The sequence below is a fragment of the Meleagris gallopavo genome, chromosome 3 (assembly GCF_905368555.1).
Source record: "Meleagris gallopavo chromosome 3, MGAL_WU_HG_1.1, whole genome shotgun sequence".
In the NCBI taxonomy this organism is placed as follows: domain Eukaryota; kingdom Metazoa; phylum Chordata; class Aves; order Galliformes; family Phasianidae; genus Meleagris; species Meleagris gallopavo.
Genome location: NC_139406.1, coordinates 84428434 through 84446039, shown reverse-complemented (window position 1 = coordinate 84446039; position 17606 = coordinate 84428434). Strand labels below are relative to the sequence as shown.

The 17606-nt window shown below is 43.5% G+C and overlaps 1 protein-coding gene and 1 non-coding gene across 2 annotated transcripts in view; one reads left to right on the top strand and one right to left on the bottom strand.

The window, feature by feature from the left end:
* The window catches only part of LOC104910456 (uncharacterized), a 73503-nt gene that overhangs the window by 22573 nt on the left and 33324 nt on the right, over positions 1–17606 (bottom strand). The gene's annotated exons all lie outside the window — the stretch shown is intronic.
* Positions 4198–4279, top strand: TRNAS-GCU (transfer RNA serine (anticodon GCU)). Its single transcript has one exon. It is a non-coding gene; the product is annotated as a tRNA-Ser (tRNA).

Genomic DNA, 17606 nt, shown 5'->3' with positions numbered 1-17606 from the left:
GAAAACAAGGCAGAGGAGACACTGAGGCTTACCAGACCTTTCATCTGGACACTTTCTCTTGTTGTTGTTTTGGGTTGCCTCCCCAGCCAGCAGCACTCCTCCTGCTGGGACCCTGCTTCAGCACTGCTACACACAAGCACTTGCTGAATAAGAAAGCCCATAAAATCCAGCTGGAACAAAGGGACAGGTACATGTAGAATGAGAATGCTTTTAGAGTCCTCCTGCTAGGAGTCAGCACCCTGTGCCCCGGGCATCTCCGCACCTTGTCACTGCTTCACTTTGGTTTTCCCCTTACCTCCTGTGAAGCTAAGCAATGCAGTTGCTCTGTTTCAAAGGAAATACAGCTCCTGCAAGCCAAGGGCCATTTCTCATCCAGTGCTTTAGCAGAGCTCTGCTGGATGCTACAGCCCATTTGGGAGAGCTCTTGGTGCACCTAAGAGCCTGGCTCTCTATGACATGCAGTTGAACAGTTCAATTGCTCCTGAAAATTCAGTGTAAGCAAGTGAACTGCTTTGCAGCATGCAGCAAGGCAGGTGCAAACACCTCAGAACATCTGAGCTGGTGCAGCCAATCCACTGCAAGTGAGGACAGCCTAGTTTTAAGTCCATGCCAACAAGTACTACTCTGAGTACTACTAACTGTCCCTTCTCTTTCCTGCATTAAGGACCAGCTTTTCTGATTTACCACAGTATCTACTTCAGTGGTACAAAGTCATAGAATCATTAAGATTGAAGAAGACCACTAAGATCATCATGTCCAACCATCAAACCATTCCCACCATGCCCACTAACCCACGTCCCTCAGTGCCACATGTGCACGTTTCTTAAACACCTCCAAGGGATGGTGACTCTACCACTTCCCTGGGCAGCCTGTTCCAATGTCCAACCACTCTGAGAAGAAATTCTTCCTAATATCCAACCTGAACATCCGCTGATACAACTTGAGGCCACTCCCTCTAGTCCTGTCACTGTTACCTGGGAGCAGAGGCTGACCCCCACCTCACCACAATCTCCTTTAAGGGAACTGTAGAGAGCCATAAAGTCTCCCCTGAGCCTTTTCTTCAGACTACGCAATCTCGCAGCTGCTTCCCATAATAACTGTGCTCCAGACCTTTACAGCTTCATTGCCCTTCTCTGGACATGCTCCAGGGCCTCGAGGTGTTTCTTGTAGTGAGGGGCCCAAAACTGAACACAGTACTTGCAGGGCGGCCTAACCAGAGCTACGTACTACAGTCCCACAGTGCCCTACAGAATAACCAGGGATACTAAAACTTTTGGTCTGACAATCTTCCACAAGCTGAAAAGACACTTCGATTTGCAGATATGCTTCTACTAGAAGCTCTCTGTGCCCAACACATCACACTGTGAAGCATTACAGCACCTCCTACACATAATGCTGCACAGCATTACAGGTGAGCAACCAAAAAATTAGACTGCTTTTTAGATATGGTGATTACAACTTATTCATCCCATTAAAAATATCTGTGGGTACAGGTGAACGCTTGGCATATAAATGCACTTAGATACTTAGACGTGAGTAGAAAGTAGCTTATGCACCTCGGACAGGTGAGAGACTGAGACAACTTTGCCCAAATCCAATTACTTCCAATGTAACTCCAGCTTTAAGCGGACCCACCGATGAGCATGGATTGCTGAAGGACTCAAAACTACCACTAACAGCTGCTTGCTAATGCTCATCTGATCAACCTTAAATTTTTCTCAGAGTTGCAGCAAGGTTGGACTCTGTTCTGGGCTTCTCCAGGGAATAACAGGGCTTGTTCTCCACTGCACAGGGTGTTAACACTTCTCCGTAACAGAATAAAAGATGTGGCGTCAAGCAAGACAAACATCAAAGTACTATCAAAATCAGGTTTGCATGCTGAGACTGTTGGGATTCTTGATACCCAGGGTGCAGGTCTGTGTATGAACCAGCAACCCAATCACACAAATAAATAACGATGCCACTGTGACATCCACACACTGCACGCCCTTCTCCTTGCACAGTTTCCTGCGTGCATATGCACACGCAGACAGGAAAGCACCTTATTAAGCTTTAGGCATGTGCCTGTATGTGCATTCCTGAATCACAGCCCTGCACATGAATATGCATGAGTACACAGGCACACCGCAAGCAAGAAGGCTGATAGAAGAGATTAAAGAGAACACCGAAACATGTAGGAGGCTGGAAATAATGACAAGTGCTTTCATCAGTAAAACCCAAATTACCCTGTCTGCACACAGCCTCTCATCTCCTACCGAGCAAGCAAAGCTGCTTATTATAGAGATGCCTTTACCGTAATCTGACTTGTACAGAAATGAGAGGAGCTGCCCTTACTTTCAAATGGTTTATTTTTCTGCTTCTTGGGGGACCAGTTAATGGTGGGAAACATGGTTGGGCTCATAGGAAAGTTGCACTTTCCTGCACCTAGAGGCTGTGCTCTGCCCTGTGGTGCTGTGCTAGCTCTGGGAGCTGGTAACTGTCCTCATGTGCCAGCTGCTGTCCTAGGTGCCAGCCTGCAGGCAGTGAGGATCAACCCACAGCTAGACTCCTCTGCCTCCATGGAGGACACAGAGTTTTACTAGAATGCAGAAGGGAGACTTTTTGTTTTGCTTCACCTGGTCCTAAAAACAAAACAAAACAAAACAAAACAAAAAAAGAAAGAAAAAAAAAAAGAAGAAGAAGAAAGAAAAAAACTCATCTTTCCATCTTACAAAAATACTGGATCTGAGCACTTTGTGCTCAAGAAGTTAAAAATAGGATATAATATCAGGTCTATGCACTGCATCTTTTATCAAAGCCTTTTATGAACATCAAACCGGCTCCGCTGCTCTCTTTTATACTTCCCTGCCATCACTCACAATTCATAAAAGGGGACTATAGAGATACAAAGGCTACGACACTTCCCAGTGCTGTCATTGGCATCCAGGGACAAAAACAGCTTTTGCTCAAAGCTTTGAAATCTAAGAGCAATTTTATGATGTAGTGTCAGTTTTAGCACAAGAGATGAATAATAGATATGCAAAATATAATAATACTTTTGCAAGTAAACAATGCTTTGCAGTGTCAAATCTCTTCAGAAGCCCTGTCAGGCTGCTCAGAGGGATCGGCGCTGAAATCACAGTAACACGGCAGCAAAGCGAATGCTGTTAGAATAAACACGTTCAACCAACAAGCACAGCTTCTGAAGGGCATGGCACGTCCAAATCCCAGCTGCATCCTCCAGATATACACATCCAGATCCCCTATAAAAAGGGGAGGTAATGGAGATTAACAAAATGAACCAGAAACTCTTCAGACATAAACTTGACGTTGACCCTGCCATCCTTCGGTTGAGCCACGATAAATCAGAACCTCCTCCCTATCTGTACAATGAGCAGAGCTACACTCACCTATACTCAAGATATGGGCATTAATTAACTTAAGCACAAGGAAAAAATACACGCTTCAAAGATGGCAGCTGCTAGAATATTCAAGACTTATTCACAGTTAATTTGTTACAAAGATACCCGGATATGGAGAAAAATCCCTATGCAAAACAGAGCAAACCTGAGAAAGCCTTTCAGCTATGTGGTATCCTTTTCACGGAAGACAAACAGCATAACTTGCAGTCACCATTATTTTTTCTGCCCCACGCTGTAACGGTTATGAATTCCAAGGGTGGAAGTGATAAACCTGTGATAAAACAAATTCCAGTGGACGCGGAGCATTGCCCTAACCAAAAAAGAATTTCCTCCTTAGTCATCCAGCAGCAGAGTAAGCCAGCTCCCACACGAATTACAGAAGAGAAGGAAAAAATGCTTATCTGGGAGATTACTTTTTTTTCCCAGTACCTTGTTATTTCATTTAGAAGCAGGGCACGGGTCAAACAAAAACCACCTGATGCTGATGTGAACTGCTCAGCACAAGATAAAACTGTGCAGGCATCACAGCAAGAGGAGTTTCTCCCTGCAAGTAGAATAAGCAACGGTGCCAGCAGGACGGGTGGTGACACATCCCCAACTCCAACCAGTCAACTTCTCCCGACCTCCGGGGATCCTCAGCTGACATCCTCCTACATGTTCACATGCAATGGCAGAGTCAGGAGGATTCTTCCTCAGAGCACAGCCTGAGAGCAACACCGGAGCTGTGACTCCTACCCAGCACATCGTGCCACAACATTTATAGTTTTGCAATAAACACAAGGAGACAGACAAGGCAGACGAGGTGGCCGAGTGGTTAAGGCGATGGACTGCTAATCCATTGTGCTCTGCACGCGTGGGTTCGAATCCCATCCTCGTCGGCAGGTGAAAATTTTCTCCCCTCTAGGTTCTGTGCTTGTGAGGTCCCACCTGGAGTACCGCGGTCACATCAGGTCTGGGGGCCGCAGAACAAGAAAGGCATGGAGCTGCTGGAGTGGGTCCAACAGTGGGCACAAAGATGATCAGACGGCTGGAACCATCTCTCCTATGGAATGAAGAAAGGCTGAGGGATATGGGCTTGTTCAGTCTGGAGAAGAGAAGGCTCCTGGGAGACTTCACTGCAGCCTTCAAGTGTCTTGAAGGGAAGTTATAAGTGGGAGAACAGAAGGGGAATTCTTACGTGTTCTGGTAGTGTAGTGAGAGGACAAGGGGGGAACAGATTTAAACTAAGAGGGGAAATTTAGGTTAAATGTTAGGGGTAAATTCTTTATTCACAGAACAGCGAGGCACTGGCACAGGCTGCCCAGAGCAACTGTGGATGCCCCGTCCTCGGAGGATTTCAAGCCAGGTTGGATGGGGCCCTGGGCAGCCTGAGCTGGTGAGGAGTTGCCAGCCGATGGCAGAGGGAAGGAAACTTAAAGCCCATTCAGTTTCAACTCCAACACAAACCTTTCTGTGACTCTGTGAATGCAAACACCTCTACTGAAAAGCCCCTCAAGGGCCCCTCAATGCCTCAGGATGCCAGCCAGCTTTGGAGGTTTTACATTTTAGTGGCATGAGGCAGATTTCAAAACAAGCTCCTAAATATTAATCCCCATCAACTGCTCAGCAGATGGGAGCCCAAGAAAACAGCCTGTCAACACCTATGGCTCTGCAATACCCGGCAATGTAGTACAAGGGATTCAGTAACCAAGATGCCATAATGCATCTGCTGGTATTTCACTGTTTCTTCCTGAGGACAATCTGAAGCAGAATAGTGAGTCTGCAAGCAGGCAGCACTTACAGGCATGGCAAGTCAGGAACTGCAAACAGTTATTCATCACAAAAGCAAAGATCACTTTTAAGGAAGAACTATATCCTGAAAGTAACTACTGTGACATTTAGTCAATGGAAAGCACTGAGCAACATCTTGAAACAATAAACAAAGGACCATTCATCACATACTAGTAGGATCATTCCAGACCTTTAAAAAAAAAAAAAAGAAAAAAGGGAAAGACCACCAAAACTACGATTTTGCATAACCCAATGACTGAGGTTTGTGATTAATCAGCTTTGCTCAGGCTAGCTCTCACTGCTGCATTTCAAGTCAGTGCTCTCCAAACTGCAGCGCCAGGGTCAGCAGCAGCAGGTCTGTGAGCAGCACTCACCCCTGCTATATCCTCATTTGAGGTCCCTTCCAACTCAAATCATTCTCTATGATCCTATGAAATCCTTCCAACAAGGACAAGGAAGGGTAAGATCAAAGCAAAATTTCAAATCAGAATCACCAGTACATTCTCCAAGCAGCATCCTGGAGGAAGAAGTGAATTCAAATATTAAGTTGTAAATATTTTTAAAGTGCCAGATAGGCTTTTGGCACCCAATATAAGAAATTTCTAAAAGCACTTGCATTTACTACACCCACCCTCAAAAATCCCATTTGAAAACCAAACCTAGTTTAAGCCCCAATTCCAGAGAACTGGGAGTAAATTTTAGAAGCAGGAAACCATCAAGCAAGAGACATTGTCTGTAGATTAAATCATCTTCCTTTGCTGGGCTTCCACAAAGTCAACTCAGAGAACCATAAAAAAAGTTAAGATTTCAGAAGAAAAACTACATTGTCAAATTTATTTTATAGCTTTGAGCTTTTTTTTTCCTTTAACCAATAAATACTTGCAATTCCTTTATTTTGTGCCAGCTGGAGATAGACTTGAAAACTGCTGCAAACCTATAGTATCAGTGTTTGTCTGTGCTGGGCACCAAAAAATTCCTCTCCAGTGAGTGCGAGGGGTTAGTCATGGCTGGAGCATCCCTGCAATGTGCCAGGGCTGCTTTTTCACTCTCATGTAACCACCAGTAATACCGACTTAGCACTGCTGTCACTTTTACAATGCTGTTACAATCTCCAAATCAGCTATGTGCGTTTGAATCATACAAACACTTGTACGCCCAATGACACCACTTTCACAATCAGCTGAAACCTTTTTTTTAATTAATGATCACAGATTCAGAAAGGTTGGAAAAGATCATTAAGATCATCATGTCCAACTGTACACTCAATCCCACCATCCTAATAAACCATTTCCCTACATACCATACCTCCACGTTTCCTGAAAACCTCCAGAGACAGTGATTCCAACTCCTCCCTGGGCAGCCTGTTCCAATGCCTCACCACTCCGTCTGAAAATAAACTTTTCCTAATATCCAACCTGAAATAAAACACATTTTCCTAATATCTAACTTAATACCATGCATCTGTCCATAGACCTACAGATAGCATGGAACCAGAGCAATGCAACACAGAGTAAGCAGCAAGGCCAAGTGAGATGCATCGAGCTGCAGCTGCATCCCAGGTTTGCCAGTCCATGTCACCTGCATGGTGCCAGGCTCCTAGGTGTGAAGGGTCTCCGTAGCTGAGACAGGATGGGCAGGATTGAGTTTGCAATGGGCAAAGCAGAACAGAAAGTTTGGGTACATCTACTGCAGCTTGTCTGCAATCCTAGTGGCAATGAAGAATCATGCAATGTACAGCACTGGTGCTGCTCTAAATTACCCAGTGATGGACAGGTTTTATTCCATCTCCAAAGAAACATTTGCAGAAGCACCAAAGGAACTGCATCACAAGAGCAAAGCAACCAAAAGCCTGTTTTATTGGGGTACGCTTGAGCACAAGTACTCCAGAAAGAATTGAAGCCTACACCCTATCTTATACTGAAGAAAGACAAAGGAACCGTATACAAGCAGTGATCATACTTAGTTTGCTTTTTAAACAAAGAGGAATCCCAAGGAACTCCCTCACATCAAATTACAGAGATGCTGTTCCTGAAAGGCTGAGCAATAAGGCTGGGAGGAGACCAATAAATATATCTTGTACGTGCACTCCAGGTCTTCTGCAGGTGTTCGTGGCTCTAATTAGGACTTTTTGGCCCCAAGCTCCTGCTTATGTACAAAAGATAAAACTCATGGTGTTGTAGCACACTGCTGACAAAGGAGCTTTTTAGATACCAACCATGTTTGCTTAAATAATAGTTAGAAAGCTCGTACTTCCAGTGATCTTTCTTCGGTGCCTTAGAAGTTGTTAGGAGGCAGTTAATAAAACTGCCTGGGAATTTCCACGCTTGGAAAATTGCATTCTGTATTCAAAAGGGATAGAAACGGGCTAAACTACTTTCCTGATCAACCCATGAAGGGCCTTGCCTTGAAAGTTACCTACATACTGCTATACACAATGTTATCACCCTACAAGGGCAGAATGAAACAAACAAAAAATTATTAAGTGACTTGACCAGTGGCACAGATGAGGCTACTGGAGGAGCCAGCTACAGGAAATAGATTCCCTATTTCCCTTTCTTCTCTGTCTCAGCAACCAGAGAATGTAGCCTTCAGAAGTTCAGAAGATCCGCTTCACCACGCAAAAGAAATACAATTACTTTTCAGCGTATTTTCTACACCACTTGAGCTAGATTGCAACACGCCAAGTGAACAGATCAAGTTAAACACTGGATATTCCAACTCACGGGCATGTCTGCCCCAAACCCCAAAGGCTGCTGGCTCTACGCAGAGTCCTGCATTGACCACCAAGCCTAAGCAATACACATGACCCACTCCATAGACCTAGTACAATGCTTTCACTCCCCACAGTTAAACTACAGTCTCCGTTAGAAGCACAGCAAGCACTCAACCTTCCTGCTAGTCAAAGCAAAGAAGCTTTTAATTCTCAGTCTCTGTCTATGTTCTCAATCTGGCTTAAGTATCACATCAAATTCAAGAGACGGTCAACTGATTTTGTTCCCCTGGCTCCATTTCCTTCCTTTAATCTGATGTAAAATTGTGCTTACAAAGCAATAAGATGAAACTTTTAATGCCTCACACATGCTGATGGGAATGCAGAATAGCATTTTCAGCAATTTCCCCTTAGCAGTTCTTTTTCATATAGTCAAAATAAATAAATCTGGAATCTAGATTCAAAGAGCTAACTTTTTTCTCCATTCCCTATTCTTTTTTTTTTTTTTAAGAAAAGCATTCTGTTCATCAGCACACAGGAGTAGATTCATCCCCCAACACTTCCAGAGCAACTGTCAAAAGTGGGGTTTTCAAAGCAAACTGACACCCTAGAGACCAACAGAACAATCCAGTTCTGGTGTTGAAAAGAAAAAGGCTCAGTCACCTTTATAAAAACATCTAAGTCATTGTAAATCTTTATAAAAATGTAAATTAGTAATTATCACTGCAATTGCTGAGTTATCTATGTCTACATTGAAGACGAGTAATTTTCAAGTTAAAATTTAAAGCCATCTCCTTTTTTTATGTCATCCTCTAAATGATGCCATTCTTCAATAGAAGCACTGTTAAATTAAGATGAGAAAAAATGGATTGAATACTCATATTATCTCCTCTGAAATTACATGGCAAAGCCTGATAAGCAGGTTCACACACAGCCAGTGTCTGCGTTGTGCTGTGAGTACATCAGTAATTGCTGAGTGGCCAGGGGCAGTGCAGGAGGAATTACGAGGCATGGATGTGAGCATCTCCACCCCTTTGCTAATAAGGAAAAGCCATCTTCAGAGTATGATGCTAAAGAGATGGAAAGGCCTTACCTTTAGCAGAGGCTAGTAAGGAAACAGAATGATTCAGTTCCTAAACATCAGGAAAAGAAATTGGGTGGAGAATGAGGAAACCATCTACATACCCAGACACGGCCACTGCTGCACTGCAAAAGCTCAGTGAAAGGGAAAAAATATCCTTCTGCCTTCTGCAATAATTGCTCTGTTCCAAGCAACTGAAATGGAAGGTATTCCAGTAAGGATGGCAAACGACTGATTTGCTGTAATCCTCAGAGCAGAGGTGCTTCCTTCCCAACACTCAGTGACCCAGGAAAGATAGGGCAAAAAGATGGCAGGAAATTCCAGATGGTTTTGTGGGTGGCTGATGTTCTCCAGAGGATTTTGCAGGTCCGTAAATCCCATAATCCTAAAAATCCTTGGAAGCTATGGAAAGGATCACTGAGAGCTCCTCCCAACATTACTCCAGAGTGGTTGAAGGCACAGAGCTGGGACCTTTGGAGAGAGGAAAAGGACAGCCATTATATGAGAGCAACCACAAGGTAGTAGAAACCACAGGCTCTTCCCACCTATCTTATTCCCATTCAAACTCTTTCGATTCACTTTTGCACAGGAGGAAGTTTTTAGGTTTGTTTAATTTTTTTTCCACTTTTCTCCTTTTTTCATTTGTTTCCCTATTAGCCTGGTTTATTTAGCAAAGTTTATTAGCAAAGGCTCCATGGGACCACCATTTCCAGAGGCTCACAGGTCCCAAGTGATATGAAACGAGGAGGACTATAAACCAACAACCAAAACGAAGATCACCTAACCAACACATCCTTCCAAAACCCTTTTGGCTGGGGAAAGGAGACAGTTTTCTTTCTCCTTTTTTACTTTTTTACCCTAATTACATGTTTTCTCCAACAGGGAAGAGAAGGCAGTAAAAGGCTGCAAGGAAGCAGCTGAGCGGGACTTTCTGCCTTCTTAATTTCAGAGAGAAATGCCCATCCAAAGCACCTCTGGAGTTTGGTTGAAGTGGAGGAAACAGCCCCACGTATCAGCTGGATACGAACCCTAACACCTTGGAAGCACTCAGCTCTCCAGTGAAACAACTGTGTTTGCACTTCCTACCAACTCAAGTACACCTCCACGTTCAAATGAAATAAAAACCTCTCAACAAAGCGGCTTCAAATGCCCAGGGAATTAGTCATAAAGATTCTAGTTATTCGATGAAGCCATCAAAATTTGTTTTGTTTTTCCTTTTAAAACCTGATATTACTAACAGTGCTGGGAATCAAGTTGCTGGGATTTTTGTTTGTGATTTTAAGATAGGAAAGCAATCACACAAACTCAGTCAATTGCCAGGCCCGGAAATAATGCTTTGCAAGCAGTGAAAGGAAACTCAAATAACTCCCTGCCCAACATTGCTTTCTAGTTCATCTGTCATAAAAACAGCAGAGAGCAGCTCAGAGCCAAAAGATTTTTTTTTTTTGCTTTGTTTTAGCTCTAGCAGCAGAGAAAGGTGATATCATTGTGTATTGCAACCAAGCAAATGAATAATGAAAGTGCAAGCAAATACATTAAATAGCAGAGGCTTAAATAAAAGGTGTGATAATCATTTGTTTTGTTTTGCTAATTGTGTCAATGAAGTCCTATCCTCAAACAGATGAAACGTCATCAGAAATAAGAAATAGAAGGAATAACCAAGTGAATAATTAAATGTTCAGAATACTTTTTTTTTTTTTTTTCCTGTTTAAAACTTTGGAGAAACCCATGCTTATTATAAACAGTGTTCCACGTCACATTCAGTATGCAACCTGCCTTTAATCAAACCTTCTTCCACACTAAGGAAGACAACAGAATCGCCTTCTCTGCTTTCTAAAGATGCAGGCTTAACATAACCCAAGCTAACCTGAGTCACAATTGCCACCAGTAGGACTGATGACATTGTAAGTCACTGAAATCTGGTGTCTTCACAGTATATTTAGATTGCAGACTAAAATATGACACTCAAATCAGTGCAAAGTGATTTTAAGTCTTCCCTCAAGTCTTCTAGTTCTTGAAACCAGAAACCTGAATGGTCTCCTTGATTCTTTGGTATTCCAGTGATGGGTAGGGCTAACAAAATAGCCCCAAGTCATGTCCACCTAAATGACACAAATCTTCAGATCTTACCAAAACCGTGAGCTGATAAAAAATCTTAGAAAAGGATGCGATTGCCCCAAAATAACTCCCATCCCACTCATCATATAGCAAATCTCACCCACTCTGATGACTGTACGACACTTAAAATGCCTGTAAAAAGTATTTCTCCACTAAAAGAACATTTGCCTGAAACCCTTGAGCTGTTTTTTTCTCTAAACTAATTATTTACAAAATATGTGCATGCCAACTGATAAAAATCCATCACCAGTCACCTCTGTGCCAGGAGGAATAGGGCTTCTGTTCTAGCTCACTGTACACACTTTCACAAGGAGATGAGTCAAAGAAACAAAAGAAAGAAAATACAAAAATGATGCTTTTCCTGCTCTTTCTCTTGCCATTATTTGCCTGCAAAGCCAGCTGGGACCCTACTTGAAGCAGGGGTAGAACTAGATGATCCCAAGTGGACCCTTCCAACCTCAACCTGCATTGAGGGGTTATCAATCCTGTGATTCTGGGTAGCAGTAGGACCTGAGGCTATGGAGCAGCTATGGGCAGGAAGATCACTTGCTCCATTATCCCCACATAAATATCCACCTCTTTCTAGATAGGCTTTAAGAGTTGGAAGAACTGATAAACCAATGATGAATATGTTCATTTTAAGCATATTCTTTTGTGGTATGGCAGACACGGCACCGATGTGCTCAACACCTTCCCATCCATGCTGTGAGGACAGGATACAGGATGTCCCAGTGTGGGATGCAGATGACATTCAAGCTCTTGTGCTTGGGGGAAAAACCTGGAAAGTCAACTACTTGGTTAATTTCATTTTGCTCTTAAAATCCTGCATGCATCTGCCCTGCAGACCTCAACTCCAGCTCCAGTGCTTTGCACTGCAGGCTTACAGCAGCCTTCTGCTTTCCTTACAAATTAGATGTCTAAGCACTGACAAACACCTGCAGGTCTTGCCCAAAATAACATAGAGAAAGTCATGCAGCAGTACATCTACACTGCAAGTGACAGTCCAGCATCTGAGAAACACATTCCTTCTTCTCATCCCTCAATGAATAACAACTCCAGCACTTGATCAGCAGGGCACAGTTCAGCCACCCACACTGGGCAAGCCTGGCTCCAAATAAACACAGCATAGGCTGCAAAATACAGCAGCACTCAGAGCCCACAGCTCCTTTTCAAGGGCAGCAAGACCAAATCACATGAGCTGAAGAAAAACAGCAGCAAGCAGAGAGTACCCAAGAGAGCCTCAGATGATTAACAGCCAAATGAAAAAAAAAATAAAAAAAAGAAAAAAAGAAGACTTGCTGCTAATTAGGAAATACAGGGGAAAAGAGAAAGGAATAAGGACTTCCACCTGTTAAATATTTACCATTAAAGGGTCCCAAGTGCAATGTCTGTTTTAAAAAAACAAAGGGTGTTTTGTGCCTGTGTTTTTGGTTTAAGGAAAAGACTGTTTTTCCACTTCAGCTTGTTCATTACAACCCAACCATGTGAGCTAAGTGCAGTGAGGGACCTGTAAAACCTCAATATCTGCAGCAGAGTACTACAGCAGGAGCTTTATTATGAGCACAAGTGCAAGCAGGGCTTTTTGTCTCTGCTGTTCCTGTCCCACATCCAATGCGCTCCAAACTCACCCCTCAAAAACACAGCAAACGTCCCAAAATGGCCCCTCTTTATTTTCCTATGCAGAAACAAGTTTTTTGACACCCAGTTAAGGAAAGGAAAACAAAATGGAAAAAAAAAAAAAAAAAAAAGTCTTTCATGTTTTCCTGCAAATTCTCCATCTCTTTTAAGCAAAAGGTTGCAGGTATATTTACTGTAAGGCAGCAGTGCTATGGTGGAGGCTGTGAACCACCGCAGGACAGTCTGTCCTCTCTCTTACCTGGGCCCCTGCTGGGGTCAAGCTCATGTGTTGGCCAAACCCCCCAAGCAGCAAATCCAATTCAGCACAGTGCATAACTCAGCCACCACCGGGGAATGGATTTCTCTAGGTGTGGCAAGCTCAGTGACAGAAGGAGAAGGAAAGGATCAAGCTGGACTGTCCCTTGCATCAGCGTCCAGCTGGTTAACTAGTTCAACACATCTCTGAAATCTCTCTCCAGCTGTTACCACCCTGCTCTCAAACACAGAATTTTAGAAGAGGTATAGACTGAACCCGGGAAATGGAGAGATTGCAGGTCAACAGGGCTTGTGTTTTTCATCAGTGAGGCAGTGTACAGTATGAATTCATTTACTTCAGGGAGTCATGGAAGGACATGAGAGTTTGTCTGAACGTCATATTTACATCCTCATAAAAGAACTATCGAGAAAATCCTAAAAACAAAATACTTCAAATATTCTGTTGTTTGTTTTCCAAAAAAATAAAGGCTGCTGCTCCCTTTCACTCTCAGAAGCACCACATTCTTAGAGTAACCTGTCTGCTTTTGAAGGGTTCACAAATTTGACTGACTGCCACATTGAGGCAACCTCTAGAGAGTGGGCTTTGGCTCCTCCATCAGAAAATGCAGCTATGGTAGGACGTGATTAATATGGGAAGTGCACCTCGCAAGGGCTCCACCGGAACACCCAACTAGCAATGCAAACCAGGAGATGACTTCACTCTGCTCATTAAACCCCAACTTGCCTGTTGCATCAGTCTGAAATATCCTTGTATGGACTGCCAAAGCCACCATTTGCATTGTACAGTATTGTAAGGAAACGAGGTAAAGACCACAACCGTTTATCATGTCCCATCCTACCACTTTTTGCTCTAAAAAGTAAGTTCTGTAGATGCCAACCAAAACAGATTCAAAGGAGAACAACAAAAACAGGAGTATCCTCCAGTGAGAGTGGGAACAACCATGTTCAACACACAGGGATAAAACAAAAACCAGAGCTTCTAAGGACTGCTGATTCTTGTGAGACTTCTCAAGGAAGTGCACTTTTTACACCTAGATGTTCCATGTTAGGTATTATTACACTAACTCTTCCCCAGAGCCATTCAGGACTCCTCAAACATGTCATAGATGTCCATACTTGATGGCTGGGTCTATATCTTGCCCCAGCTCTAACTAGTGTCTACCACGCATCATTTTTCCAAGCTTAATGATTCAAGAGCACTATTTTCCTCGGTGCAAGCCAGACCTCTAGAAGTCCTTGCCAGCACAGTTCTGTGAGCAAAGTCCTTCTCCAAGAAGACCCTGGGCTGAGGGAAACCAGGAGCTATGAATGCTCCTTCCTTCAGCTGTATCTTACAGAAGGGACCTTCACCCACTGCTTACATTGCTATAGAAGTGCCACATGACAAGTGTAACATTACTGAGTCGGTGTATATCTTGGTAACCCCACAACTGAGATGGGAATTCATTACTTCTGAAAGGCCTCGGTGAGTGCGCTCTGTGCATGTTACAAGTGAGCAGGAGGTGATTGCCAGCTGTGACAAAGACCCAAATCACAGATCAGGGACGATAAAGAGCTCAGCCACACAGAAAAGCCCTTTGAGGCAACTGCTGCTAGCGGATGGCCCTCCCGAGCAGCTGACTTCTTTGCTTGCAAAAGAAACAAAAGGCACTTTTTATATCTTGCACGGATGCAATTACTTTGGTGTTTCGCTTATGCCCAGCGGAGTGTGCAGCAGTTGTAATGGGACAAGGACTGTGAGGTGACTACAGTCCTGTTCACTGAAAAAGATAAGCTACAGATAAGCCTGAGTGGGAGCCTAATTAGCACACAGGCTCAGCCTTTTTGGCTTTTTAATTCTGTAATTCTTATAATTCCTTACAACAGAATAGACATTTGGTATTTACCCTGGCACTTGCCCAGGCTTCCATCCCTGCCCCTCTATTGACACCCAAGCGGGCACTGCTTCACCTCCCGCACCACCAGCGGGCTGGAACAAGAGCTCCTTTCTTCCCTCAGGTTCCTTACACAGGAACGTGGCAACAAGGAAACCATCAGCTCCCCAGCCAGCCTATGTCTAGCCCAAAAGGCCTGAAAGAGCTCTCACAGATACGGGATGGAGCTGCTGCTCCATCTCCAGGGCCATGGGGCTGCACCCTGTGCTGCTTCCTGTGGGGCTCCTTCACCAGGTACAGCTGAGGAACCCCAAGAAATTGGAACCCATCTGCAGCTTCACTTCTTGCTATGCCTGGTTTGATTCCTGAGAAGCCATCCTGGCTTCCCGGAGCTATCTAAAGTTTACCACCACTTCTTGTTATAATTAATTAATTTATGACTTTTAGTCTACAACAAACTTAACTATTTTACCAGCAAAATTCACTAAGCCAGCTACAAAAATAATCCTTCTAATCAGTGTATTTTAGCTATTTGTGTTATACCTATTCTTTGCGTTTTCAGGATTTGTTTTGTTACTGTAAAGGCTAAAAACATGCTTTATAGTTAATCAAATACAGAAATTCTCATAACTATGTCTTTCTAGGGAGCAAAAGAGTTGCACTAAAATTATAAAAGTGGCTAACTGTAACATTAATTAGATCTCATTAAAAAAAAGAAAGAAGCAACAGAAGATACCAACTACTTACTTTTCAAAGGTAAAGCCAACCAACGTGAGGCAGTTCCTTCACAGCTAAAAGTTGGCTTTCATCAACCCATCACTACTACAGACTTGTTTATTTTTATATTCCTTTATTAAGTTGGGTTTGAAATTCACGACATTATATCCTCCATGTTGCCACTGCTTCAACTCCCAGGAGGCACAGATGTGCCAGTTGCTGCCAGTGGCTGGTTCTGCTAAGGGCACTGGTGGGACAATGACTCAGCCACAAACCCCAGTGCTGGCCAAGTTTGATTGCTGCTTCTGCCACACTACACTGATGCAGCTCCAAGTCCACAAGCAGCAAATCGGCTTGTTGGTTCAAGAAGGCTTGAGGGACACATTTCTGACTGTGCTGCACTTCTCTAGCACCCTCCAAGCTCTACATCCTCCCTGCGGTGCTTTGTGAGCTCTTCTCTGCCTGGGTTCAGCTCACCAACCCACAGAGAAACCAAACACTGCTGTTTGCTGGGAGTGTTTTCAGTGGGTGTGCAAGTAAAGCAAATCAGTCAAAAGCAAGGGAATGAGGGCCAAGCAGGAAAAATTCATTTTTTAAATCACTGTAAATCACCCCCTTCCATGGGTTATGAATTTCACGCGTACTGTTTGTCACCTTTCAAAGCTTAATTCTCAGTGGCTGCTTCCTCCTCCAGAACCTGGACGTGAGAAAGCAATAATTGCTCTCGTTGAGTCCCACCACACGTGACTCGAAGTCCCTGCTTCAGCATGGGTGCACACCTACACCCCACAGAGCTTGGGAGAAGTCCCCCATGCTGTGGGATGGCACACACTGTCCTGTAGAGGCAACCAAGGTGAAGGTTTCAAAACATCTCTGGGAACAGCAGTCCAGAGATGTTTTGGCAGATTAGGCTCTACCTTCCTGTTACTTTTTTTAACCTCCCGTTTACTAAGGGCACATGTTCAATATTCTGTAAATAATAACAGAAAGTGTTTTCAATCGAACCAAAGCCCATGGAGTACTTTGACTCATTTCAGCAACTGCTGGCAAATCCAAATAAATGCCTACCTGCTAATACAGGCAGCATTAACGCGCAACACAGTTAAGTTCATGGGCAATAGCTCAGGACCCTCTCGAGGTGAATGAAATTATTATTATTATTAGGAAAGATTTCATAACAGCGTAGGATTAAGCTTCATCCAAACATAGATGCAGTGTTGGTTTAACTAAATCCAGCATGGAAATGTTTTATTTATTGCATCAGTGCAGTTCTGCTATAGAGCTATAGCCCAGTGCTCATGCTTCTCCCAGTATCCAAAGGAGATTCCCTCTTCTGCTTGGAGGAAGAGATGCAAAGATTCCCACCAAACACTGGTGTCCATGCTGTATATGCTGGCAGGACAGCAGTAAGGCTCTGACTCAGCTGGAGGGATGGACACCTTCATGTATGCACAAAACCAACTACATTTCCTGCAACTCAAAGAGGAGATTTATTTTTATGTTTTACTTTAAGACTGGTGATGCACCGCACTTCTTATCTGCTGCTAATAATTAAAATTGTCATGTCACGCAGTCCAGGTTCTTCAATGCCTAATGCCCAAATTTTCAGAAGAGCTTGCTACTATTGAGAGGAATTCCATCTCTTAGTGTCCAAACTAGAATTATGAGAAAACTAAATAAAAAAACAGGTAGGATTACTTTACATTAGCACCTAAAGGCATTGGAGGAATTCCCAGCCACATGCCATCAGCTCCATGTGAATGCAGCTAACTACTTCATCACCTATAAGGCACGCTCCATGAATCTCAGCAGAACAGGGTCCAAAAGGTCTCTTTCTCTTACCCAGATGACAATATCCTGCCAGGCACAGGGTTCCTAAAAATACATTTCTCTCACTGCTTCCTGTCAACTCTTTGTCCTGTTACAGTGGAGAAAGGCACTGTCTACCACAACACCTGTGTGTAAAGTCATGGTTGTGCCATCCCTGCTGTGCAGATACATTTGCTAAGTAGATCTGCCTTCCTTAAGCATAGGGTTTAATT